This window comes from Malania oleifera, chromosome 1 (genome assembly GCF_029873635.1).
Source record: "Malania oleifera isolate guangnan ecotype guangnan chromosome 1, ASM2987363v1, whole genome shotgun sequence".
Taxonomy (NCBI): Eukaryota; Viridiplantae; Streptophyta; class Magnoliopsida; order Santalales; family Ximeniaceae; genus Malania; species Malania oleifera.
In genome coordinates, this window is record NC_080417.1 from 6,447,904 (window position 1) to 6,474,370 (window position 26,467).

At 36.4% G+C, this 26,467-nt stretch overlaps 1 non-coding gene across 1 annotated transcript; it reads right to left on the minus strand.

Moving 5' to 3' along the window:
- Positions 1-14,310: 14,310 nt before the first annotated feature.
- Positions 14,311-14,384, minus strand: TRNAT-AGU (transfer RNA threonine (anticodon AGU)). The gene has a single exon. It is a non-coding gene; the product is annotated as a tRNA-Thr (tRNA).
- Between the last annotated feature and the right edge of the window lie 12,083 nt (positions 14,385-26,467).

A 26,467-nucleotide genomic window follows, 5' to 3' on the forward strand; every position in this document is an offset into this window, starting at 1 on the left:
ATAACTGGAGAAAATAAATCGAAACAAGTGTCTACAAGAAAGAACATTAAAAATAAATAAATAAATAAATACAAATACAAACTCCCACTAAACTGTAACATTGTCAAATAAGATGACACCCATACAAGCAATGTGCTCATTTGGGTGAAAAACCCTTGGTGAGTGGATCAGCAACCATGGAGTTTGTCCCAATATGTTCTATTGACACTTGACGACTCTGAACCCTTTCCTTAACCACCAGAAACTTGATGTCAATATGCTTTGACTTGGTGGAACTTCTGTTGTTGTTTGAATACAACACCGCAGACTTATTGTCGCAATAGATCTTGAGCGGTTTTTCAACCTAGTCCAAGATATATAGCTCCGTGACAAAATTCCACAACCAAATTCCTTGATTAGATGTCTCATAGCATGCTATAAATTATGCTGCCATGGTTGAAGGAGCTATAAAAGTTTGCTTAACACTTTTCCAGGAAATAGCACCTCCAACCAATAGATAGATATAGCTCTAAGTGGATCTCTTGCTATCTTGGCATCTAGCGAAATCAAAATCAGAATACCTAATGATCTCAAGTTGATCTAATTTCCTATAGGTGAGCATATAGCTTTTTGTTCTCTGAAGATACCTTATAACCATTTCTCTCTTTCTCTCTTTCTCTCTCTCTAAACTGCGCCCACACACACACACTCTCTCTCTACGATTTCTCGCCACTCATTCACAAATTTGATGAATGGACATTATTACGAGGATCTAGGAGAGATTCTCTACAAGTCTAGCGGAGTAGATATTTGATTTGAGCATTTCGAGCGTTACTCCAAAATCAGGGTAAGTAGGTTATTTTAAAACTTTATGGTCGTTGTGGACTACAGGAAGGTCTAGGAAATGATTAATGGTTGCTGATCTAGAGTTTATGTTGATTTTTTTGGGGAAAATGTGGTTTTAGGATTTTGAACTGCAAACGTCATAGGGCATGGAGTTTGGGATTTCCAGGGGGCTTTCTTGTAAGTCAGGTAAAGGGATTTGTCTTACATCAGTTACTTTTGAAATTTGAACCAGTTAAGCTGTATTTTACGGTTTCTGGAAAATGAAGATTTTGGGGTATGGTCTCCATTTTTCTTTTAACTTATATATTCTTATTATATTAAAGTTTGGAGATGCTTGAAACCCTATTTTATGTAAATTATAGTTTTACAAACCATTTATTATATTATAGCATATTTAATCAAATGAGTGTGGTATGAGGTGATAAATGTGAATGAATTGAACTGGTAAAATATTGGTATGAAATATGGGAATTGGAGTTCCAAATTGTTTCTAGGAATTGTGAAAAACGAGATACTGGTTTAAAACCGAGGGCTGTGAATGTCTGGTAATGCCGATGAATGAATGAGTTTGTGAAAAACACTGGAATTACTTAAATGCTTTATAGAATGAAAATAGGTTACTATGCTTTCGTTTTAAATTGTATATATGATGTATGAACCACCTGAAGAACTGGTTACTATGAGAGCACAATACCGTTGCTAATGGGTGATACAGTGCAACCACACCTTATTGGTAAGGGTGGGTATCTGAAAAGTTGATTGGTAACTAGCTCTAGTGTTTGATCTAGGGTGGGATTTACCAAAGCGGACTTGTAACATTGAATTGATTAGACTGGTGGGCCGCTAGAGCTAGAATGGGTCTATGGACCGCACAACCCGTACCATGGGGAAAGTAAATGGTGTTCATGTGTTGTTCCTAGGCAGGGATGAGTTCGATATGCATATACATGATTTAAAAAACAAAGTGGGCAGAGTTACAACTTTGAGTACCGAACCAAGGGATTTTACAATGTATGGGCATGTATCCTACCCTAACCTTAGGAACTCTCACTTGTAATGAGTCACACTATCTTTTGCAGGAATTTTTTATATATATATATATACCTCCTATATTACAGGGTTGAGAACTTTTTAAACGCGTAATTCATTTCAGTTAAACTTACTATTGTTTTCTGTTGGAATAAACTCATGTAGTCACACACTGATGTAATATGATCCACCTTACTGAGAAGTGTCTCACCCCAATATACAAATCTTATTTCAGGTCCTGCAGGAAACCAGACCTAGCATTCTAGTGGGTTCTAGAGCGTAGTGTTTTTGGGAGTCCTTTTGTAAGTACTCGTGTAAGTATTAGACTATGGTCAGGTTATCTTTTTGGGGCTATAATAGATATACTAGAAGTATTTTTGTAATAGTACTAACTTAGCACTCTAGTATGGTATTTTGGAGAATGAAACTTTTTCGCTGCTTTATTGTATGTTGTTTATAAATAGGGCAACCGTGAACCCTTCGGGGTCAGACCATTTTATTTATGGTATTAAAGAGTATTTTGTTTTATGTTATGTTTTCTAGCACTCCGGACCCACGTGGCAAATTGGGGCGTTATAGTTGGGGTAAAAGCTAACCAGGTTGTTAGGTCTTGTAGACTTGGTTAGACGAGATTAAGAGGTTATACCAGAGTGTAGGAAGATAGGATTCATAGGAACGAGTAGAATAGGAATGTTGAGTTTTGTTTCGTAAGCCTAGGGACAGAAATCTATTGGTGAACTTCTGTGTTTTTTTTGGATTAGTCGATAGATTCAGAAATCACGACAATCCATTGACGATTTTGTTTTTGAGTGAAGGGGAAAAACTTGAGTTAGAATGAGAGTAGTAAGCTGGTAGAGTATGTCGTCATTAGGAGCGAAAACAACGAAAATATTAACACAATATGAATGAACAATTATTAAACACAAGCTGCTAGCTTAGCCATTTGTTCGATATTGAAATATTGGCAAATAGGGAATAATAGAAATCAAATCAAAACAAGGCCATAAATTTTATTTTCATTTTCCAAATGTACATAGTAGACAACACCAACATAGCATAATTATGTAATAATTATACAAATTCTTCATACTAACAATATCATAGTAGACAGCAACAACACAGGATCAATTCCAAGAACAACAAAGAAATGAACCAACAGATCTAAGAATCGAGCCATCATATTTCCACAAAAGCCATATCTCGTCTGTAACGACCTGCTCAATAAACTGGTTTTTATTATTATTTTATACTATGATATTCTACATGCTCTGATACCATACTAGGGGTAAACCCAATCATTAGCCTAAGCAGAGAGAAGTAGAAATCAAATAGACATAACCATATGTAAATATATATATATAATAACAGAGTACTAACATGTTTCCAAAAATATGCACATATATCTGTTTCCCAAAATGCCCTCAACTATACTGGAATATACAAAATCCTCCACAATACTCACTTCACTGACAAGGCACTACTGAAGCCCCTCTATCTGCGAGCCTGATCTACTCGCCTACCTGGATCACCTGAAAAATGATTCAACACTTGGATGAACCGACGCTTAGTAAGACAAAATATGCTATTACTAGTATGTGGTAAATGAGCTACGGTATTATGAAAATCTGTTTTCATATAATCATGTATAACTGGATACGTAAGTATAGTATAAGTAATAAAATACACCACCCTTTCCATGTTGCTTAACATAATAGTATTGTAGGTTACTAATCAAAATACTTCTAGTGTACATAGGTATGTTCCCTGTTTCTGTAAATCTGTATATACGTAATAGTAACTAAAAACTTTCCCTGTGGATAACTATGTGTCATGATTTAACCCCTCATGACAGAGTTGTGCGGCCCGTAGGTGAGATCTACAATGGCTGGCCGACTAGGGTAAATCACTATACTCCATCGGTCTGATCTGCCCACCTCAACCCATATCTGATGGGGAGCCTGTCCAAGTCAAGGGCCTAAGTGATCGACCTACTACCACGTATTATCTAAATAGGTGGTTGCACTCATAACATAGCATAATATCTGTAGCAATGGTACCGTGCTCTGTAACTGCATAGTCCAACAGGGTCTGATACCATATAATATATCTCTATATACTACTATCTGATTTACCATGATTCTGAAATAACTGTAATAACCATGATACTGAATAAACTGTAACTGTAATCCATATGTTATAGTACTGAGAACTATATAACCATAACACTGAAAACTGCATAATCATAGTACTGAAATTCGTATAATCATGGCACTGAGATTCGTATAATCATGGTACTAGAATTCGTATAATCATGGTACTAAAATTCGTAAAATCATGGTACTGAAATACGTAAAACATATCTCCATACAATATTCATATTCTCAAGTCACACCATATTTTAATACATAATATTCATAATTTAATAAATTGTATAATATTTTAAAATTTCCTACAATAGCATATTTCCCTTACCTGATTACTAAAAGGCCCCTATGGTATACTGGCCTAACACTTGCAGGGCCTCCTACACAACACCCTGAAAACAACATTTGTCAGAACAGAATATCAGTATTTCTTCACCTACATCATTTCCTATAACTGTCAGAAGGCCAAAAATGGGCTAAAAGGCCTTACCCTGAATTTGGGATGAAATTCAACTTCGTTTCACCAACAATTCGCTCCGGCAGACTTGTAGAGAACTTTGCCAGGAGCGTCGTGGTGGTCTTGGATCGTCGATCTGGCTTCTGGCGGGGCCAAAATCGAAGAGAGAAGGGAGAGGGACCGTAGGAGAGAGAGAGAGAGAGAGAGAGAGAGAGAGAGAGAGAGAGAGAGGGCACTGAAAATATGATAAAAATATAAGTTTTCACTATTTATAGGGTTAGATTCGTCGACAAGACACGTCGCCTCATCGATGATTCCTTCAGTAAATTCGTCGACAAACCTTACCCTTCATCGAAAAAATTCAGAGCAGCCCAAAACCTTTGTTCGGTATTTTCTCGTCGATGAAATGGAACCTCGTCAACGAGATTCTGAAGACCTTCGTCGACGAATCCCTGTATTCGTCAACGAAGTTTGGTGATTTCCTGAAATTATTATTATTATTATTATCTCCAAAGTGCAATGTCGTCGACGAACGCTGCACGTTCGTCGATGAAGTCTACGACCTCCTTCTGTTCATGTTTCCATTTTCTCTCCTTCTTTATTATTAAAATACTATTATTCTTCGGGTCACTACATTCTCCCCTCTTTATAAAATTTCATCCTCGAAATTTACTATTTGCATCTCTATCTATACTCTCCATCATCTAATAAAAGAAAAAGGTTTACTTATTTTATTACCTACCCTCACTTATGGCGAAGGAATACCATGGTTACATGGGTAGTTTTGGGAGATTACAAATATAAAAGAAAATTTCCCCCAAAACCAAAATACTACCTAACCTATACTCTACATTACAATTACACTAAACTCAACAAAATAAAATTACCATCTTAGCATATACATCAATACTATAATTCATCAAATAAATGGGGATATTTCCGTCTAATTTCATCTTCAAGCTCCCATGAGACTTCTTCAATCGCGTGGTTTCTCCATAGAACTCTCACTAGTGGTATCCTTTTGCTGCGTAATTCTTGTTCTTTTCTATCTAAAATCTGTACTGGAACTTCTTCATATGCTAAAGTCTCACTGACTTCCAACTCCGCGTGGCTGATGATATGGGGAAGGATCTGGGACGTATTTCCTTAACATGGAAACATGAAATACGTCACGAACTCGAAATAGAGATGGTGGTAAAGCTAGCCGATAGGCTATTGACCCAATCTTCTCAAGTATCTCAAATGGGCCAATAAACCTAGGGCTCATCTTACCCTTCTTCCCAAATCTCAAGATCCCCTTCAGTGGAGTTATTCTCAGAAATACATGATTACCCACTTCAAATTCTAGTTCTCGGCGACGAATATTCGCGTAGCTTTTCTACCAACTCTGCGCTGCACTGATCCTATCGCGAATAAGTCGGACTTTATCACATGCTTGCTGAATTATATATGGACCCAAAACTCGCCTTTCACCTACTTCATCCCAAAAAATAGGAGATCTACATCTCCTACCATATAATGCTTCGTAGGGTGCCATACCGATGCTAGTTTGATAACTGTTATTATAAGCAAATTCAACTAGCAGCAAAAACTGAATCCAGCTACCTCCGAAGTCTAGCACATAGGCACGAAGCATATTTTCTAATATCTGGATTGTTCTCTTAATCTAACCATCGGTGTGAGGGTGGAAGGTAGTGCTGAATGCTAACAGAGTCCCCAATGCCTCCTTTAAGTTCCTCCAAAATCGTGATGTAAAACGTGGATCACTGTCCAAAACTATGAATACCGGCACTCCATGGGATTGAACAATCTCCTGTATATATATATATCTTTGCTAACCGGTTCATAGGGTAGCTGACCTTGATAGGCAGAAAATGTGTTGTCTTTGTCAACCTATGAACTATTACCAGATGACATTCTGACCATGCGACGCCAGCGGCAACCCAGTAACCAAATCCATGGACACGTGGTCCCACTTCCACTCAGGAATGAAAAGTGGCTGCAACTGACCAGCCAGCCTCTGGTGCTCAGCCTTAACCTGCTGGCACGTCAAACATTGCCACACAAATTCTGCTATCTCTCTCTTCATACCACTTTACTAGAAATATTCTCGCAGATCCCTATACATTTTCATACTACCAGGATGAACAGTGTATAGAGATCTGTGTGCCTCCTCTAAAATCGTCCTCCTGATGCTGTCATCTTCAGGCACACACAATCTGGTGCGAAATCTCAAAGTCCCATCATCAGAAATACTGAACTCTTCCACCTGACCATCCTATACTCTGGCTATCACCTCCACTAACTCTAGATCATCTCTCTAAGCAGCTTTAATCTTTTCATACAATGTGGGCTGTACAACCAAACTGGCAATAAGTGCCCGAGGATCATCCCCCACTAATTCTACACCAAGTCTTTCTAAGTCCATCTGAATCGGATGCTGAACTATCACTGCTAACTGTGCTGTGTCTCCTGATTTATGGCTCAAAGCATCAGCCACCACATTTGCTTTACCTGGGTGGTAACTAATGGTACAGTCGTAATCCTTAATGAGTTCCAACCACCTCCTCTGCTGCATATTCAACTTTTTCTATGTAAAGAAATACTTGAAGCTCTTATGATCAGAGAATATCTCACACCTCTCACCATAAAGGTAATGTCTCCAGATCTTCAGTGCGTGTACAACCACAACTAATTCCAGATCGTGAGTAGGGCAGTTTTTTTCATATTCTTTCAACTGTCTGGATGCATATGCTATCATCCTACCATGCTGCTTCAACACACAACCAAGTCCTTTCAAAGACGCGTCACTGTAAATAACATAACCATCGCCTCTCGATGGAATCATTAGAACTGGTGCAGTGACGAGCCGCTATTTTAATTCTTGGAAGCTCTGCTCAGATTCTCATCCCACACAAATCTGGCATTTTTTCTAGTTAATCGCATGAGAGAACTTGACAAAGCTGAGAACCCCTTAACAAAATGACGGCAATAACCTTCCAGTCTTAAGAAACTCCTGAATTCCTACACATTTCTCGACCTAAACCAATTTACCACCACGTCAATCTTGCGGGGATCCACTGAAATACTGTCCCCTGAGATCACATGGCCTAAAAATGCTACTTTCTCAAACCAGAACTCACACTTGCTAAACTTAGCATAAAACTTCTCTTCCTTGAGAGTCTGCAACACTGCCTCAAATGCACCTCATGCTCCTCAAAACTCCTCGAATACACCAATATATCATCAATGAAAACTACTACAAACTGATGTAAATACTGGTGAAAAACTATGTTCATCAAGTCCATGAAAACGGCCAGGGCGTTCGTCAAACCAAACGGCATAACGAGAAATTCATAATGCCCGTACCTAGTCCTAAAGGGTGTCTTCGCAACGTCCTCCTCCTTTACTCTCACTTGATGATACCCGGATCTGAGGTCAATCTTGGAATATACTTGTGTACCATGGAGTTGATCAAAAAAATCTTCTATACAGGGTAGAAGATATTTATTCTTAATAGTAACTTTGTTTGTCTCCCTGTAATCAATACACATTCTCATGGACCCATCTTTCTTCTTTACGAACAACACTGGAGCTCCCCATGGCGATACACTAGGTCATATATACCCCTTGTTTAGCAAATCTTGCAACTAATTTTTCAATTCTCTCAACTCGGCTGGAGCCATACGATACGGGTCCTTAGAGATCAACGCAGTCCCTTGAGGTAAATCTATAGGAAAATTTACCTCGCGCACAAGAGGCAACCCTAGTAGCTCATCTAGAAAAACATCTAGAAATTCTCGTACTACTGAAGTGCTATCAATCTTTAATTCATTTTCAAATGCTTCTTTCACAAATGCTATAAACCCCTGACCTCCATCCAAGAGTAATCCACTCACCTGCACGGCTGACACTAACTGCGTTGGAGCACGTATCTGTGAACCAACGAATTTGAATTCCTGCTTTCCAGGAGGTCTGAAAATTACTTCTTTCTAGAAACAATGGATGCTGACATGATTGAAAGCCAACCAATCCATACCCAGTATTATATCGAACCCACACATATCAAACACAATAAGATCTGCTGGTAGTACTTTCCCCTAAATTTCTATCGGATAACCCCTAAGTATCCTTTGACATCTGATCATTGATCCAGATGGTTTAGTTACTGACAGCGCTATATCTAATGACTGGGTCTCACTCTCAGATAATTTAACACAAGATGCGGAAATGAAAGAATGAGTAGCACCTGAGTCAAAAAGAACAATGACTGGATGTGATAAAACAGTAAATGTACTTGTCACCACATCCGTAGCAGCCTCTGCATCACCTGGCGTCAGGGCATAAACTCATGCTGGGGCCACATTCCTCTACTAGCCACCACAAGGCACCTGGTATCCTCCCCGAGCTGCCTGATGTCCTCCACCTTGATAGGGTCTGGGAGCTGGGACCTAGTCCTGCTGACCTGGGCATTCACGTATCACGTAATCGGGTCTCTCACAACGATAACATACACCTCTGCCTACCCGGCACTCCCCCAAATGATGTCTCCTGCACGTCTGACATACTGGGTAAGATGGAGCACCCTGGTTCCCACGAGGTCCAGCCATCTGCCTCTAGTCTCCCATATTGCGACCTCCTCTCCATGGACCCCTATTGGTGCCAGCCTAAAAACCCTGAGTAATAGGCCTCTTCCTTTGACTCTGAGCTGCTACACCACTCTGAATGTCACTCTCAATAATCGCAACTCTGTCTACAACCTTTGTGAATGTCTGAGCCCTAAAACCAATTACCTGCTCAAATAAGTTCTACCTCAGTCCCTCTTCAAACTTCCTTGCCTTTTTTTCTTCATCAAGTACTAGATGTGGAGCAAAACGTGACAACTCAACAAACCGAGCCGCGTACTGGGATACCATTATCTGCCCCTGTACCAAATGCAGAAACTTTGCGGCCTTCGCACTCCGAACGATAGTAGGGAAATACCACTCGAAGAATAGCTCCTTAAATCGATCCCACATCACTGGAATTGGAATCGGCCTCTGCTCCTCTATCAGATGCGCTGCTCTCCACTAGCGCTTCGCTTCCCCAGTCAACTTGAATGTTGCAAATGCTACCTTCTGCTCATCCGTACATGGAAGCACTGCCAATGTTTCTTCAGTATCTTGGACCCAATTCTCAACTACAATCGGGTTATCTCCCCCAGCAAAGGATGGGGGCTTCATGCGCATAAACTGCTCAATCGAACAGCCACACTCCCTAGAGCTCCTGGCCATCTCAACCATCACCTGCTGAGTGACACTACGCAGTACAGCATCTGTGTCTCCTCCGCCTATGCTGGAAGGTCCTAGCCTATCCTCCCCAGCATTCGTGCCACTATTTCCTGGGTCCATTCTGAAAACAAGAAACACACTTATGCATTTTATCTCCTATACGGACCTATCTTATACCAACTTAAAATTAATTACCTTTCCTAACCTTAACTCAATATCCATTTCTGTTACCTAAACACACGACCCGACAATAGTTTACTATGATTTTCCTGAATTCGTCACCCTAGGAAAAACACAAAAACCACCATAGAAATCCTATACCCAGACGCAGAACAAACCCTAAATCCTTTTTCTATAATTTGGTGTTGCTTCTGCTGCACTCTAAAGTCTACAAAACTGAGCAACCTAAGCTCTGATACCAAACTGTAACGACCTGCTTAATAAAGTGGCTTTTTTTTTTTTTTATACTATGATATTCTACATGCTCTGATACCATACTGGGGGTAAACTCAATCATTAGCCTAAGCAGCGAGAAGCAGAAATCAAATAGACATAACCATATGTAAATATATATACAATACCAGATTACTAACATGTTTCCCAAAATATACACATATATCTATTTCCCAAAATACCCTCAATTATACTAGGATATACAAAATCCTCCACAATACTCACTTCACTGACATGGCACTACTAAGCCCCTCTATCTGCGAGCCTGGTCTGCTCGCTTACCTGGATCACCTAAAAAATGATTCAACACTGGATGAGCCAACGCTCAATAAGACGAAATATACTATTACTAGTGTGTGACAAATGAGCTACGGTATTATGAAAATCTGTTTTCATATAATCATGTATAACTGGATACGTAAGTACAGTTCAAGTAATAAAATACACCACCCTTTCCATGTTGCTTAACATAACAGTATTGTAGGTTACTAATTAAAATACTTCTAATGTACATAGGTATGTTCCCTATTCCTGTAAATCTGTACATACGCAATAATAATTGAAAACTTTCCCTGTGGATAACTGTGTGTCATGATTTAACCCCTCATGACAGGGTTGTGCGGCCCGTAGGCGGGATCTACACTGGCTGGCAGACTAGGGTAAATCACTATACTCCATCGGTCTGATCTGCCCACCTCAACTCATATTTGATGGGGAGCCTATCCAAGTCAAGGGCCTAAGTGATCGACCTACTACCACGTATTATCTAAATAGGTGGTTGCACTCATAAAATAGCATAATATCTGTAACAATGGTACCGTGCTCTGTAACTACATAGTCCAACAGGGTCTGATACCATATAATATATCTCTATATACTACTATCTGATTTACCATGATTCTGAAATAATTGTAATAACCATGATACTGAATAAACTGTAACTGTAATCCATATGTTATATTACTGAGAACTATATAACCATAACACTGAAAACTGCATAATCATAGTACTGAAATTCGTATAATCATGGCATTGAGATTCGTATAATCATGGTACTAGAATTCGTATAATCATGGTACTAAAATTCGTAAAATCATGGTACTGAAATTCGTAAAACATATCCCCGTACAATATTCATATTCTCAAGTCACACCATATTTTAATACATAATATTCATAATTTAATAAATTGTATAATATTTTAAAATTTCCTAACATAACATATTTCCCTTACCTGACTACTAAAAAGCCCCTATGGTATACTGGCCTAACACTTGCAGGGCCTCCTACACAACATCCTAAAAACAACATTTGTCAGAACAGAATATCAGTGTTTCTTCACCTACATCATTTCCTATAACTGTCAGAAGGCCAAAAATGGGCTAAAAGGTCTTACCCTGAATTTGGGATGAAATCAAACTTCGTTTCACCAACGATTCGCTCTGGAAAACTTGCAGAGAACTTCGCTAGGAGCGTCGTGGTGGTTTCGGATCATCGATCTAGCGTCTGGCGGGGCCGAAATCGAAGAGAGAAGGGAGAGGGACCGTAGGAGAGAGAGAGGGCACTGAAAATATGATAAAAATCCGAGTTTTCACTATTTATAGGGCTAGATTCATCGACGAGACACGTTACCTCGTCGATGAGTCCTTCAGTAAATTTGTGGACAAACCTTACCCTTCGTCGACGAAATTTAGAGTAGCCCAAAACCTTAATTCGGTATTTTCTTGTCGACAAAATGGAACCTTGTGGACGAGATCCTAAACACCTTTGTCGACGAAGTTTGGCGATTTCCTGAAATTATTATTATTATTCCTATCTCCAAAGTGCGATGTCGTCGACGAACGCTCTGCGTTCGTCGATGAATTCTATGGCCTCCTTCTGTTCATGTTTGCATTTTCTCTCTTTCTTTATTATTAAAATACTATTATTCTTCAGGTCACTACATCGTCATTTTACTGTAATCTAAATAAACACATTTCAAAGGCACATTTGTCGATGAAGTCTACGACCTCCTTCTATTCATGTTTCCATTTTCTCTCCTTCTTTATTATTAAAATACTATTATTCTTCGGGTGACTACATTGTCAATTTACTGTAATCTAAATAAACACATTTCAAAAGAAGATTAGAATAAGAACTAAAAACAAACAGAAAAAAAAGAAAAAAGAAGAACCAAACGTTTTTGGTACAAAGCTTAGAGAGAGAGAGATTTCAAGCAATGAAGACAAAGGTCGAAGGAACCTAAGTCCCTGAGTGGCTGAGTATTTCAATTTGCGACACACTCTCTAGCTATCGCCAAGCGAGGGAAGAGCTGAAGAGGGAATCGCGATGGGAACTAGGAAGGGAAGAGCCGAAGAGGGCCAAGATTGAAGAGGGAACTCTGGGAAGATTGAAGAGGGATTTGAGATCGAGACGAGAACTGGGAGTTTGGGAAGAGGAGCTCAGGAGAAATTGTGCTCGTGAAGAGGTGATTTGCGAAGATGCCCAAGAGGGAGAAGTGGAGAAGGACTGAAGGAGTACCTAGAGGCAGAGCCCTAAAGGACACGAACAAAACCCTAGCCCTAGCTGGCCTCCACCTTTCCCTAATTCTGCCTTTAACATATTTAATATTCAATTAATTATTAATTCGGGTTGTTCAATTAACCGAATTAAAATTCCTCAAACACAGACCGATAACCAAATACTCTAAATTTGGTAAATCCGTAATTGAACCAAACCAAACATGTTCCTTGACCGAATCAAATCGACCAAAATTGGTCGGTTAATTTGGGTTTACCCAAATTATGCTCATCCCTTGTCTTATATGGAATTAACTCAAACAAATTGCACACCGCAAGCTTGCTAGATCTCACTATTCCCAATCAGTTGAGTGTTTGACACGCTTTATGGAGATGCCCCACCTCCACGTGTCCTCCTCATGCAGTCATGCATCACTATATGTACACCTTTAAAACTCAATGTCGGAAGACACTTGTTAAAATGAGACGCAAAAGGTTCAAAAATAAAATATATGCATACACCTTACCTAATATAATATATTTACTATTCAACCAATATTTGCCTAAGAATACTTTAAGAAATTAAATGTGGATACTAAAATGGTAGAATTCTCTTTGTACATGCACTGGCAATTAGACACACATTATATGTGTCATTATTTTTAATTTTTTTTCATTGTAAGTTGTTGCTAAAATATGCTCCAATAAAATTTTTTTATTGAAAATTGAATTTCATTGAACTATTTTTTTTTATTAAAAAATAGACAATGGAAAATGAATGTATGACAAATTTATATGTTTATTTTGGAAATTTTTATACTTAACCTAAAATATATTTTTATATTTGTCTATGTTGTTTATGTACACTTATTGTGGAGGCTACATCAGGGTCAAAGAATTTGACACTAAGCCTAAGTGGCCGAATATTTACAGGAGGAAACTTGTCAATTAGAATGTGATCAGGGAAAGTGATTTGGCCTAACTCAAGTCATGAACGATTTGTTTAGATACTTCTAATTAGTTATTGCATTAACTATATATGATAAAAAATGATGAAATAGAATGAAATGTTCATTCTGTCATTTTCTTTCAATTATTATATGTCTTATTAAGTGGAAATGTCATTTTAATTTTTTAATTCCATACCTCCAAAGTAATGCTCATTCTCCTCCAAAGTTAGAATTGAAGAGGAATCAAAAAGATGCTATCCAATCTTGAGATTGTTAGAAATTTGAAAACAACTTGTATTATAGACCAACATGCTTTATACTCATTTATTGATAAAGGTTAATTGCAAATATATATTAATTTTTAATTATATAAATAATTATATATATATATATATATATATATATCATAATGCTCATCTAATTCTATTGCGTTCACCATCTCACTCCATTCTCATTATATATTCCTTTTATTAAATATGACGTGAGGTCATTAAAATTAAGAGAATGAAAATAATTAATATTTATTTGGTTAATCAAATTCAAAAATAATTTTCAGTAATTTTTAATTAGCAATCAATAAATAGCAACTAGTTTTTGCTGGGCAACTAAATCCAAAAGTCTTGTAAATACCTCCAAGTAACTGCTTGTAATCCTCTAAGGTTCAGCCGAAGGAAAAACACACTAGTGCTTTCATTGAGAGTCGAACTCAAGACCTCCCGCTTACTAAACGGGTGCTCTAACCAACTGAGCTATGAAAGCCACGGCGAATTCGGTCGAAACAAATTACTTTGTTAAAACATAGCTTTCATAAGCATAGGTAGAATCTCGACAAGGATGCAGTGGGGCCGCGTCTGTCAGACGGTCACGTGTTATGACAAGGGCTTGAGCTTCTTCGAACTGTCACTTTTGGATTTTGGTTAACGTGAGGAGCTGGACCCTAGGCCCAACAATCGGCAACTCTGTCTCCTGTCTGCCCAAGCCCATTTATGGAATATGGGCCTCATCCATCCCCAACCTGTCATCTTTAAGCTTTGGTTTTAGGAGAATTATTGGACCAAATGAATACATGGTTCCTTAAAAATTAATTTCTTGATTCTTTCGGACAATAGTTTCTAATCACAGCTACACATATTATTTTTATATCATGTAACTTCTAATACAATAACACAGCAAAACATACATCAAGAAGAATATATAGATTGAGTATCTTAGGGACAAGAAAAATGTTGGTCCCTTAAGAAACCCAATTGATATTTTTAAAATGATACTAAAAAATTAAATTGAAAAAACTAGTCAACATAATTTATTGATAACTAACTTGGGTGACTTAAAAATCTAGTTGATTCTTAAATTAATTGCTCTATCCGGTCCAATCGCTTTATATCAATCAATTGACATCATTATAACCAAAAAAAATGTTCGTCCCTCAGGAAATCCAAGAAGGGGTAAATTTAGTCTTTTTCTAATTCTTATGATCCTTACTCCTTTTATCAAACACTTGGTGAGTAATAGTATAGTATGTATATTTTAGTAAAGGCATTGTGGAAGCTTAGATGAGACAAAATTTATGTCTACTAGCTCATAACTCACCCTATATGCTTCAATAACTCAAAATAATGTATGAAATATGCACAAAAACTATTGAACAATTAATTCAATAAAATAATAAGTAATGTAAGAAAGGAGGGAGAGAATGTTAGGAGATGTGTGGCTCGTATCTGTGTCGGTAGCCGCACCCAGTTAAAAATGTTGAAACTGGAAATGGATGGCCACCAACAATCTGCCTACTAGCTGACTTTGCAGCTACCTTGTTTGAATTTCTCTCCCTTTGTTTATGTATATATATGTAATGTATGTGTGTGTGGAATGTGCGGTGAATTGCAGTAGTGTGTGGTGAAGTTGCAATTGAGTGTAGCAAAGTTGTAGTGTATGTGTACATGCAGAGAGCTGCATTGTGAGAGTTCAGAGAGTTGTGTTACAGAGAGTGTGTGATGCTGTGTTGTGAGGCAGAGTGAAGAGAGAGTGAGAGTGAAGTTGAGGGCAGTAGCCTCCTCCTTCTCCTTGTGTAATTCTTCCGGTGATTATAGTGGATTTGTGCTCTCCCGTGGACGTAGGTCACAGTGGACTGAACCACGTAAATCTGGTCTCACATTTGTGTTGGGTAATTTTTTGCTTGTGTGATTGTTGCCCATTGGATTATTTCCTAACAGAGAAATGCTCAAACTCTTTTATAGTGGGTCGGTCTCCTTCACGAGCACCTACGCCCACTCTCTCGACTGAATCCAAGTCAAGTTTCCACTATCAAACTTCTTGCCTTTCAACTAGGGCAAGAGCACAATTACAAGACCTGACCTTTTATCGAAACTAGAATACAAAATGAGTCATTCATTGGGGCTCAAACGACGCTTACAATGATGAGAAATTACAAATAATATGTGACTTAATATTTCTAAGTGGATTGATGCCATAAATCAGGCTTACAACTCATTACCTCTAAGAGAAATGAGACTTGGACTTGAAGAGATCTAAAACTAACGACATTTATTAAATTAATGTTATTTTCTTAATTTATCCCATTAAAATTGAGTAGAAATGTAAAATTATCATTTATTAAGGATAAAATTTAATTTGATAAAATTTAATTTTTCATTAAACTTAACAGTTGACTAACGATTTATTAACAAAATATTTATTTTCTTAATTAAATAAAATTTCAGAGGAATTTTGTGATAATTTTCCTCAAGAAGTGGAGTTTCATTTTCTAAAAAGTAAGGAAGTGTTTTTGAAATTTACCCAATCATTAAGTGACAAGAAAGTATTATGTGGTTGAAAAGAGTTAATTTCCTCCTCCATAGAATCCCCCCCCCCCTATTTTTTGGTTATATAACTTTTGCTAGGTTTAAAAGATTATTGCAACAATTTGAAAATTGAATTAATCCTTTTATAGCAACTTTCCTTGTTTACTTTTCCTGCATTAATTTTAAGACTTAGTGGCTATTAAAAATCATGAATTGCTAATTCACAAAGCAATGCCTTTAATAATCATAAAACATTGCTAGTCTTAAACTGAGAAGGAAATTAAGTGCTAAATAATGGTATTAACATTTGAATTAAATATCTAGTAGTTAAATAAAATTATTTAGATAACTATTGAACTTTTAATTTTCAAATAGATGATAATGACCTTACTATAACCATTCTCTACTCAATGAGCTGAAATTAAAATTTTTGAATGATAGCATTTGGAAAATTGCTATCATAACTCTATATTTATTTTATCATGTATTAAGTGACAATTTTACTCTTAATCTTCACAATAAAATAATAAATTTACACTTTTTTTTACTTGTGAGTAAAAATTAAGGACTAAAATTCTCATATTTAATATGTAAAAAAAAGAGCTCAACTGGGTTAATTTAAGTGATAAGGGCGACTTCTGACTTTAGTGACTCTAAGGTCACGTGTCCGATTCCTCCTTAAAAGTTTATCCCGATGAATTATTAGGAGTGCGTCAATGGACGAGCGACTTTCACCTCTCGAGTTTGGTGCTGTATCATAGTATCCAAAGGGGAGTGATGATAGCTGATAGATATGAAAAAAAGAAATATATATTGTTATGATATTTTGGAGGGTGAATATAACCTTTTAATGCATGACTATTAAAGACCATTAAAGTGAAACTATTGTAGGTAAACTTGCCAAGTTAGGATTACTATTTATTATTCTAGGATCTTGCTAAAAGTGCTGCGAAGATTTTACCCTAAAAATTGATTAACTGAGTTGAAAAGGCTGAGGCGAAGGGTAATTTAATAACTAAAAAACCTAAAATCTTTTGTGGAGTTATATCCCAAGAGACATGTCTTTGAGACACTAGACTCAGTAGTGGACCCACTGATTGGTGCAAAACTGCAAGTGCACAGTATCGTAATTTTATAATAAAATGATGAGAAGAGTATCGTCCTCAGGGATTGATAACTTACTTTTGACAAGTACCGAAATTATACTAATCTTGAATTTATTTAGAAAGAAATTAAGAGTTTTGTAAGTGCAAATTGAAATAAAATCATTTTAAAGAAATTATTCAAAAGAAAATAAAACTTTTTGTCAAGTATCAAATTAATGAGAAAGGAAACTTCTAAGAAATCGATTTCACTTAATTTCTCACTATGCTTTACTAATCTAACTAATAAGATTTCATTTTCTCTGTTTGTTAGCAAATCTCCAATTCTTTCCAAAAACCTCTTTTGATAGTCAATTGAAAACTATTCTCGTTCATTATTTAACATAAGAGTATGCAAATTAATAAAGTAAGAACGTAATAAGATCCACAATTTTACTACTATATTGGTTCATACAAGTCTTTCGATCTCTATATTTACCTATGCTGAAATATCCAATATCTATCCTATAATTTTCCCTTTCGGTAACAAATCACAAGATCAAAATCATTTAATTAATGATCAGTTAATTAAAAGTAATAAACTCAGAATAAATCAGACAAACATAGAAGAAAATTACTTCAGATTAGTATAAAAAAGAAAGCATAGTTTGAAACTAGATTACATCATTTTCCTAAAAATAAGAAAATTAGTTCATGCTGAAAATTAAATTCCACATAAACGAATTCATCATCTTTTCTTTGCTCATGGGAATGGAAGAAAAATCAACACACAGAGCAACCATCGTCTGCACCGAACACACATAGCACAGCCGTCGTGCCCGCCTTCCTATTCCTCCAATGATTATTATTATTTTTTGTGTCGCCCAACACTCTCTCGTTGCTGTTTGTCTCTTTTTCTTTTTTCTTTAGCGCTACCTCCAGCAAAGAAGACCTCCGCCCCCCCCCCCCTTTAAAGAAAACCCTAAGCTTCTTCATTAGTGCATGACTGGGTCAAATCAAGCCCAACGTCTCTCTTGTTTTTCATTTTGAGACCCTTAGCCTCCTCCAAGTCCAGCGCCTCATGAGAAGCCCAACCATTTTCCCAGTCCATGTGCAGTTTGGCCCTTTAGGAAGAGAAAGACCCAGCGCCTCAGGTTGCATGGCTCTGTTCATGTGGGTGTTTTTATTTTTGAAGCCTAGCACCCCACGGTCAGCCCACGTGCTTGCATGGCCTTCTCACAACTTCCTTCATTTCAAAGCCCACAAGGCCTCCACTTGCATGGAGCCTCGTGGTTGCGTCAAAGATAAAGCCCACTTCCCCTTTCAATTAAAAACCTAGCTCTCACATTTTATTTAAGCATTTAAGCATTTAACTCTCACGCATGCATCTCCATGTGCATGACCCAACCGAAACCCTCATTCACGCACCAACACACACGACTTCTTTTCTTCATTTGCATGGATCCCGACTCACTTGAATGGCCGAATTCATCTTTAACATTCTTCAAATGTGCAATAAAATTAAATGACCGCAGTGAGACCTAAAATCGACAAAAATAAATAAAATTAGACCAAAGTTTAAAGTAAAGAAGTGATAAATTATTCTAATTTATGCCACTCATCACCCACATATATGCGAATAGAGGCAAGTGTCCTGACTAAAAATTTGAAAATAAAGAGATATTTTAGGTAAATTAAGAAATGCCCCACTAACAATATCTATTTGCCCTCATTTGTAAAGGCAAAAAACATGAAATACTTGAATTTTTGGTGAATGATGTTATTCAAAACAATTATTAGTAGTTTTAAATGCGAGTGTACATATTTTTTAGTTATTTTTTTTTTCAGAAAAATATGTCTATTTTTGCCTTTATCGAGAAAAATTTCTAGTTCTGTCCGATTGACCATACTGGATGTTGTGCAAATTGGTCGGAATGCCAATGCATAGCGGAAACCAACAAATCAATCAGAACATGTAATGTAAGCAATCAACGATGAATATATGGAACAAGCAATCACAATGAGCAATAAAATCAATGACACGAGAAATTTACGTGGTTCGGCAATGTACCTATGTTCATAGGAGCAAGCGGTTGATTTTCATTATCAAATTTTCAAGCTTACATCAAGGGTTACAAAATATAGTTTATATATCAACTCCGTGCGCATAGAAGACTTAAACTACATCTAAAACACTTCTATAGTAATTTTTGGAGGAAAAACCTTTGAATCCCTCAATCTACTGATCTCCAAACTCAAAAATCCATTATTTGCGTCGAACAAAACCATCGACGGTTAAATATCGAGAATTGTTTCTTTTGCAAGCTAAAATTGTCAATGGTTTCCCTAAAATTGTCGATGGTTTGATACCGAGAGCAAAAAGTCAATGATTTCTTCCTGCAATCTGCTTCTGTTGGAATTGGTGTATTCCTAAGAGGGGGGATGAATTGGATATTTTAAAAAAAAATTCTTCCTAGGTCAAATTAACCAGCAACAATAATAAACAACTTAGGGTCTGTCTAAGTATTTCCCAATATCACAAATATTCTATTGAGCAGATATTTAAACAGATAAAGCAAACTCAGTATGTAAATCAATCAGAGCAATAAATAATAATATACATGTATAGTAAATAAAGTGTAGAAATTAAAGAGTATGCACAAGATATGTTATGGAGGTTCGGCCAATACTGCCTACGTCCCTGCCTCGAGCTCACAAGCAAGATGATTCACTACCTTTGCTTACTTATGGGTGGAGCGACACCATTTACAACACCCTCTCCTTACTGGACGAGGGAAACCACAGGTCAAATTTGCAGGGCTGACCCCAACCTTAACAATCCACTCCTTCATAGGGCAGAGTATCTTCAGGCTACGCCTGGAATACAACAAACAATCAATAAAAAATTTGTGTACAACAAAGATGCTTCTATCCTAAGCAGATACGTACACCAATAAGCACAATACACTCACAGATGATGTGATCTTAAGCTCAAGTGAGATTTCATCAACCAATGTGTTAACTCTCAACAATATGTATATCAATATGTATATGTGAGAGTGAGACCTTTGATTTCAAGATAATATATTTGCAATATCAATATTCAAAGAATCTCTACAACCTTAAGCAAATATCTCAACAATATTTATCAAATATTAAGCACAATAAATATTCGGGTTTAAGCTTGCAAGTAATGTAAATATCAAAAGTAATATGCAAGCTTTTGAAACTTGCAATAAGGATGCCAATTCTTAAGCAAATGTAGAGTTTTCCCAAGATGTATTTATGAATGAAAAACAATGGAAAAACTTTAGCTAACTCTCAAAAACAATATCAAACAATGCAAGTATGAGAGAGTTGTTAGCTTGCAAAATGAATGAAGTAATGCCCAAAAAATTAAGTGTTCACTTAATCCTCAAGATGCGATAACTTTCCAAATGAAGATAAGAAATAAAATGATCTCTTTCTAAAAATATGTAATTAAATGAGTATGAGAAAAAGATTTTAACAATATGTTCGTAAAATGGGGGAGTATGAAAGATTTTAGCACAAAATTTATTTTAGAGAAAATTTGCTAATCAAATGCTAATCTAGCTGCTAATAGAACTATTGGGGACACGATTGGTATTTTTGAAAAAGTTTAATGACAAATTAATTAAGTTTAAGCACTTAGTTATTTGGCCAAACAGAACGGTTTGGTTGACCGAAATAAGGTTCGGTCAACTGATCATGCAGTTCGATTTGCTGAGCAAATGTTTCGTTTGGCTGAGCCCTCACAAACATTTAAGATCATTTAAGGTTCAGGCTGCCAAGTATATCGTCGGTTGGCTGAGCCATGGGCGATTTTTTGAACCTTAGAAGGTTCGGTTGACTGAGCTGTTTTTAGTTAATTTGGTCTGTCGGCTGAAGGCAGTGAAAAGTCCCTGGTTCAATGTTCAGGCGACCGAGGTAGAAATGATCAAACTGCCTCGGTCGCGAACCTTAAATCATAAAAAATGGGGATATTGTTGAATTTTTGAGTCAGAATTCTGTTTTGATGCTGACAAAAGCACAAGTTACTTATGTGTACATTTAGCATGTGAATAGGTCCATATTTTAGATCACATACAAGGGACATAAAAATGGAAGCCAAGAGGGATCTTAACGCGCATACTCCTAACTTATTTCTTGAGGAAAATAAGGAGCAAGAGTAGAAGACACTTTATTTTGTATTGTAAATGCATGTTAATTTAGCTATTGTGTTGTAATAATGTATTACATGCATAATGTGTATGTTAGGCTTAAAAACATGACTTCAGACTAACTTTAGGTCCCCAAATTAAAAAGACAACACTTACATAAATAAGGATACTCTTTTGAGGTCAAAATTAGGGCACAACTTGACTTTTCAAGGTGCTCGGTCGACCGACCTCATGGCATTTTAAATGCCTCGGTTAACTGACCATACTAGAAGTTAATGGTTTGACTTGGTCTCAGTTGACCGACTAGAAATGATCATAACTGTAATGACCCGAATAATAATGGTATTTAAATAATAAAGAGGGAGGGAAATGGAAACAGTAACAGAAGGAGCGTTCATCGACGACGTTGCACTTTGGGATGCAATGACCGGAGAAAGTTTATCAGGTCCTCGTCAACGAACACAAGGGATTCGTTGACGAGAGTACAGGAGGGCCTCGTTGACGAAGACAAGTTTTATCGATGAGAAGATACCGAGAGGCTGTTTTCTAAACTCTGAAATTAGTTGACGAGGAGATGGTGTTCGTTGACAAACCTTCTTCATGACCTCATTGACGAGATAACGTGGTTCGTTGACGAAGGCCAGTGTATAAATAGTGTTAAACTCAGATTTTAAGTAGAATTTTTAGCAAAAACTTCGGTTTCTCTCTCCTTTTTGGTTTCTCTTCCTTCTCTCTTCGATTCCAGCCCCGTTAGTCTCCGAATCGACATTTTGAGGCCACCACGACGCTCTTGGGGGAAGTTCTCTTCAAGTCTACCAGAGTGGATCGTCGGTGGGATAGACTTGGATTTCATCCCAGATTTAGGGTAACGTCTTTTAAGAAAAATTTGGATTTCCAACAGTTGTAGGGAACACAGAAGACGTAAAAATAGTGATATTTTGTTCTGGAATATATGATTTTCAGGGTGTTGAGTGGAGAACCCTGCGGGTGTAGGACCCGTCATAGTAGGGGATTTTTAGCAGAAATCAAGTAAGAGAAATATGTTATATTAGGCAATTCTAGTATGTTTTCAGTATAAATTATAGGTTATTACCAAATTATTATTCACATCATAAATTTATATAGTTTATCAAGTATGTTTAATATATTTTACATTACTGTGTGGCTTGTGAATATAGATATAGTACAGAAACATGTTTTACAACATTTTCAGAATACCATGATTATACAGTTTTACAATACCATGACATACATATTTACAGTTAATCTCAGAAACACAGTTGATATAGATACAGTTTACTGCAGTGTCACGGTTAATATAGTTATTACAGAATCATGGTAAAAGAGATAGTTGTATATATAGAGGTATTATATAATATCAGACCCTGTTAGACCATTATAGTTTATAGAGCACGGTACCGTAGCTATATACAGTATAGAGTGCAACCACCTATTCAGATAATATGTGGTAGATAAGTCGATTGTGCCTAGTTGTGGACAGGCTCCCTATCAGATATAGGTTGAGGAGGGCCGATCTGGACTGACGGAGTATAGTGGTTTATCCTGGTAGGCTAACCAGTGGTAAATCACGCCTATGGGCCGCACAACCTTGTCATGAGGGGTTAAATCATGACATACAGTTATCCACAGGGAAGTTTTTCAGTTATTATTATGTATATACAGATTTACAGAGACAGAGAATATACTTATGTACATTAGAAGTATTTTGAGTAGAAACCTAAAATACAGATATGTTAAGAAATATGGAAAAGGTAGTGGTTTATATTAATTGTACTATATTTACAAATTCGGTTATACATGATTATATAGAAATGGATTTTCATAGTATTGTAACTCATTTGCCACACACTAGTAATAGCATATTTCGTCTTACTGAGCATTGTCTCATCCCATTAAATTAATATTTTTCAGGTGATCCAGTTAGGTGAGCTAATCAGGCTCACAAATAGAGGAGGTTATAGTTCAGGCCTGTCAAGAGAGTGAGTATTTTAGGAAGGTTACTCAGTTGAGGGTATTTTGGGAAACAATCGTATATGTATATTTTGGGGACATTTTAGCACTCTGGTATTGTATATTTTCTTGAATGTGTTTATATGAATTCCGCTTCTCCCTGCTTAGGTTGATGGTTTGATTTAATCTAGTAGGTATCAGAGCATTATAAATTTCATAATATAGAAAAAAAAAAAAAAACAGAACTAGAAAATAAATAGCAAGTCATTACAATAACTGCCTCGGTCGCCCGAACATTGAATTAGGGACTTTTCACTGCTTTCAGCTGACATACCAAATTAGCTAAAAACAGCTCAGTTGACCGAACCTACAAAGGTTCGAAAAATAGTCCATGGTTTAGCCAATTAGCGATATGCTCGGCAACCCAAACCTTAAATGATCTTAAATGTTTGTTAGGGCTTAGCCAACCGAACTTTTGCTCAGCAAACCGCACTGTATGATTAGTTGACCAAACCTATTTCGGTCGACCGAACTTTTCTGTTTGGCCGAATAACTGAGTACTTAAACTTAATTAATTTGTCATTAAACTTTTTCAGAAATACCGGTCGTATCCCCCAATGGTTCTATTTTTGGGAGTGCCTATATATACTCCTTCATTTGCCCTAATTAACAACTAGATTAGCATTTGATTAGCAAATTTTCTCCTTAACAATCCACCAGTATGAGCCTCTTTTAGAAAAAAGGCTTATACTTCTAAGCACAGTGAAATTAATCTCTGATTAGTATAAGCAGTTCATTCACCTAAGCTTGGATTCAAATCGATAGGGGGAGCATCTAAAGTTAAATTTTTATCTTGTTATGCTCACCAACCTTTTAGCTTAGATTTGCCTTTGAATTCATTGTGGCATGTGCTAAAATGTGTTGTTTTTATTGAAAATCTTAATTTGAAATATGTTGATTTGCCACAATCAGTTATTGGGTCATATGATCATGGACTTGGGTTGTTTAATGTTTTGGGTTCATATGGTAGTTTGGTTTTCTGGTTATACTATGAATGTGCTTAAATGATCAAATAGAAAATTGTTGCTGGCTTGCTTTGAATTAAAGTTTCGTTTTCAGCAAGCAATCCCCCAATACCTTTTGCAAACATCAATGGGGGATATATATTCATGTACATATAAATATTTATAACTTTATTTGGCAAGAAAATGATTTTATATAAGATATATATTGTTTCTTGTTTATGAACTTAAATGCTATATCTTTTTTGTTTTTAAATTATGCCCAAATGCTATATGAAAAAGAGGGAAAATTTTTCTGCACCTAAATGTTAAAAAGGGGGAATTTTTTCCAAAGGGGGAGTTCTCCTTCGCTAAGCTTGTTTTAAATGGCTAATTTTTTACTTAACCCTTTTTGCTGATGCCAAAAAGGAGAGAAGTTTTCTAAGCAAAATGAAGAATAAAGGGTAAATGTTTTTAAAAGGGGTTAAAATTTCTGAACTGCATGCATCACGTATTTAAGTTTTATTGCTAAAATTAAATGCATGATTACTTGCAATGTCTTCTCTCTGAATATGCTTGAACTATATTGATTATTTTTAAGTTATGCATATTCTTAGGGAGAGTCTTTTTAGGTTAAACCCTATTTTTCTTTAGTGTATTTGTCATCATAAAAAATGGGGAGATTGTTGACCTTTTGAATCAAATCTCTATTTTGATGCTAACAAAAGCACAAGTGGTGACCGAGGCAGTTATGATCATTTTTGGTCGGTCAACCGAGACCAAGTCAAGCCATTGACTTCTAATCTGGTCGGTCGACGGAGACATTTATAACGCCATGAGGTTGGTTGACCGAGCACCTTGAAAAGTCAAGCTGTGCCCTAATTTTGACCTCAAAAGAGTATCCCTATTTATGTAAATGTTGTTTTTTTAATTTGGGGACCTAAAGTTAGTCTAAGGTCATGTTCTTGAGCTTAACATACACATCATGCATGTAATGCAGTATTACAACCCAATAGCTGAATTAACATGCATTTACAATACAAAATAAGTGGCTTCTACTCTTGTTCCTTATTTTCCTCAAGAAATAAGCTAGGAGTATGCGAGCCAAGAGCTTCCATTTTTTTGTCCCTTATGTGTGATATGAAATATGAACCTGTTTATATGTTAAATACACACATAAGTAACTTGTGTTTTTATCAGCATCAAAATAGAGATCTGAATCAAAAAGTCAACAATTTTCTTATTCCTTGCATCACCATGCTTTCTCGGCATACGCGTTCAACTCAGTATGAGCAACATCTCCAACATGGGATGTACCAAGACATAATCCCTATTAGATTAGTACTTCCTATTTAATAATTGCGATTAAATCTATTTGCTAAATCACAATTATTATATTTTATTGATGTTGCAGGTCAAGATATCAATAATATTTATAAGTAGTTTTAAAAATAAACTCTAATTTTGTTAATTTATTCCAAAGTGATCATGAATAAAATAATAAAAACAATGCACAACAGGGTTAATTACAAATGTAAAGTTCTTTTTCCTCATAGATAGGTTGGATAATTAAAAAATATTAGGCACAAAGCATGCGCATATCGCAACGATAATTCGATATGATTGAAAATATGTTTTTCATGCAATGTTAGGTGAATAGTTACATAAAGATAATCATGGAAGAGTAACAGGAAATATACCTGACAACAATGTTAGGATTTTGATTTTTTTTTAAAAGATTTGAGATTAATCTATAGAAAATATACTTTTTCGTAACATTAAATAGTCAAATGCCAAAGTCAAATTATT